Source organism: Triticum dicoccoides, chromosome 6B, assembly GCF_002162155.2.
Source record: "Triticum dicoccoides isolate Atlit2015 ecotype Zavitan chromosome 6B, WEW_v2.0, whole genome shotgun sequence".
In the NCBI taxonomy this organism is placed as follows: Eukaryota; Viridiplantae; Streptophyta; class Magnoliopsida; order Poales; family Poaceae; genus Triticum; species Triticum dicoccoides.
In genome coordinates this window covers 130,353,216-130,356,933 of record NC_041391.1, presented here as the reverse complement: position 1 = coordinate 130,356,933, position 3,718 = coordinate 130,353,216, and positions in this window count along the sequence as shown.

Here is a 3,718-nt window from a genome sequence, read left to right as displayed (position 1 = left end):
CTAGTATTTCTTACATTTCATCTTTTAGTTGGTATAGTACTACCACTCGTTTCTTCACATTATATACGTACAATATATATGGCCAACATCATATAGCTAGCAGTTTAGTTGTTAAATAATTTCAGGGTGCTTAGTTTTGTCAAAGAATTTCAGGATGCTTAGTTTTATTTGAGGGGTGTGTTGTGCTGGACACCATTATTGTGACTCAAATCTCTTTTGCCATGTTATAATGACATAAATACCGATGGACCTACATGCCATCTCTCCCTCTATCTCACTACAGTAAAATAAAGTGTGGGGCCTACTTGATCCCACCAGCGTTCTTATTTTCCTGTAAAATCATTCGCTTGGTTACTCCTGACAAGCGGGGCCAGACTTATCATTGTGAGAATCGGCTTATTTTTGTCACGTAACATGGTCGATGGGTTTGACGTGAAAATAACAATGTTTAATGGCATTTTTGAGCAAACATCTAACTTAACGATGGCATTTTTGAGATATCTAATTGCATTTTTGAGCAGGCATCTCACGGATCGATGGTATTTTTAAGTAGTTGTAACTTCTAATGGCAAAACTGAGTAGTGATACACAACTAGTGGCATAAATAATAAGAACCCAAGAATTAAGTAGGTATGCTAATTTCTTTAATAGAATTTAGCACTCCATTTAAGCATGTAGTAGCTTTTTTAATAGTACTATATGCATAATTTTGCGACGAGCGCTCTCTATATGTACCACCTTTTTTATTTAATTTAATCTTGTTAGTTTTTCTCCATGGCGCAATCCATCGATACTACTACTATACAAAAGTATACATTTTTTAAAAGTCTGGAGGGCGAGTGTCGGTGTCAAAACCGGCGGATCTCGGGTAGGGGGTCCCGAACTGTGCGTCTAGGCGGATGGTAACAGGAGACAAGGGACACGATGTTTTTACCCAGGTTCGGGCCCTCTCGATGGAGGTAAAACCCTACTCCTGCTTGATTAATATTGATGATATGGGCAGTACAAGAGTAGATCTACCACGAGATCAGAGAGGCTAAACCCTAGAAGCTAGCCTATGGTATGATTTTTGTTCGTCCTACGGACTAAAACCCTCCGGTTTATATAGACACCAGAGAGGGCTAGGGTTACACAGAGTCGGTTACAATGGGAGGAGATCTACATATCCGTATCACCAAGCTTGCCTTCCACGCTAAGGAAAGTCCCATTCGGACACGGGACGAAGTCTTCAATCTTGTATCTTCATAGTCCAGGAGTCCGGCCAAAGGTTATAGTCCGGTCATCCGGACACCCCCTAATCCAGGACTCCCTCAGCGAGGCAGTCTAGCTTGATCGGTTTCATGAGAGGCAAGGGCTTTGTGATTTGATGGCTCATTACTACTGGAAGGCGGGGCCTTGTGATTTGACTAGTCATATAAATGTGCCGACAACCCGAGGAGGAGTAAAGAACCATGCAGTATACTCAAGTTTTCCACTGGAGTAGTACTACGACGGAGGAGCACGAAACACGGCAGCCCAGTGCCATATGGCAATAAAAAATGATCTAATTTGCTAGTCATCTTATTGTTGGCATTGTTCTATTCATGCCTCGCAGAGAACGTGATACGTGCGGCGAAACACCCGAAGCAAAAGAAGAAACACAGGAGCAAAATAAGAAGGAAGATTATCACACCCCAAAAAGAAGGAAGACGCACACACAAGTCTGGGGTGCTTCTCTCACTACATGAAGGGTTGCTGGCCGTGGAGTCGTAACTGCTTCTTCATCGCCTCCACGACCTCCATCTCCTAGCGCGTCTCCTCCACCATCTTCTTCATTCTATCCATGACGCGAGATTTCTCGACGCGAGCCTTCATCATCTATTCCACAGCCGCATTACGTACCTTGATAGCAGTCGGGTGCTCGATGCGGAGCTTCGCCAACTCCTCCTTTTGTTCCATGACAAGGGCCTGCAGCATCTTCATCGAGGAACTACTATTCTCATGCAGCTTCTTCCAGCCAGCGTTCTTCTCCTTCAGCAGGTCGAGCTCGTGGCAGAGCTTCGCCTTGTCCTCCTAAAGTTGCAGGATTTCTCGGTCGCCTTCTTCTCCAAGGCAATGCTCTTCTTCAGCAGCATCACCAAGCCGGCAGTGAACTCCCTCTGCTCATTGAGCTCAGCGGGCATGTCGTCGAGGCTCTCCTTCAGCAACTCCACCAACCTGTGGATGAACTCCTTCTGCTTATTGAGGTGCTTATTGAGCTGATCGGGCATGCCGTCGAGGGATAATGACTCCAGCGCCGCTAGCTCGGCATGTTTGCCTCCACAGCTAGGGCGCTCCTGGGAGCCATCATCTGCCCATGGGAGATCTTTCAAGGTCTCTGCGTGGCGGCGAGCCCTCTTTTTTTCCACAACCTTGGTTGCTGCTCCCTTGTTACGAGTAGTTCTCGACCTAGAGCTCTGCCCACCGGCCATGGCAAGGACGGACGAAGAAGAAGGACTTATGAGGAGGAAGGTAGTGTAATTTTCGGTCAGCTAGTTCCCCTTTTTATAACCTAAGTACTAGCACTAGTACTAAAACCTGCATAGTGGGAACACGTTCATGTTTGGTACGTACTAGTAGGTGTGAGTAGGCTTGCACTTAATTGTAGCACTAGTACTTTCGAATGTGATGGGAACAAGGTAAAGATTAATTTATGGTTTTGGTTTAGAGGCCCGAAACGGCTCCCGATGAGTTTAGTGGAACATAAATTTCAAGTACTCCCGCCATCTTAGATTACAAGGCTTGCACGTGTATCTAGGTCGTCAATGTAACTTATATAAAATAAATTGTTTAAAATAAAAAATATATCATTAAAAAATAGAATATTTGAAGTTTTTAATGATATATTTTTCGTAATCTATGCCTCTTATTAAGTTGGTCAAATTAACGACCTACGTACACGTGCAAGACTTGTAAACCGAGATAGAGGGAGTACTACACTACTCAAATGCGGTCCCACAAGTCAGTGATGTAACTGATTGTACATGTCATACCAAGCTGATGCGTGTCCCTTCGGTGAAGCGGGTCCGGCCGACCGTCTGTTGGTGCGACCGACCATAAAGTATTACGCGATGGAAACTTCTGGTTGTGGCTTCGGTTGATTGTCACGACCAAGCATTCTAAAACTAGTGATACTAAATCAATTACCATCTTTTTCCAAAAGACCAAGTATTTCACAGGAATACAATACATATAGATGGAGTGATTGGCAAGGTTGCAAACCGACATGGCATTGTAAGTTCACTGCATCGCTGGCGGGGAAGGAGGGCAGCTCACCTCGCCTACGATGCATGCCTAGAGGCGCCACCGCAACTGGTCCAGGATTTGGCTTCTCCTACATGCATAAATATTATGTTACTTACAAATATGGTCATAATTTGGCACAAAATACGAAGGAGTCCAATGGAAGTACTAGAAACCCATGATTTAACTACTTGCATGCATGCAATAGAGTAGTAATGTCTTTCTTCCGCCCTCACGTCCACTCAGTTTGCATGTGTTGTATTAATTGACCATCAATGAAGTGAAGGACTTTACACGCGTCAAATAATCACATGGGGTGAATCTTCGTACAAAAATGCGTCTGCCCATGTACCCGCGTGTGCATGCGAGGTAATGAGTGCGTGCGTGGAGTGCGTGCACATCTTCGCTTCGTGCATGTACCGCCATTGTGGCTCAGAGAGGACGAGTACATTCTTCT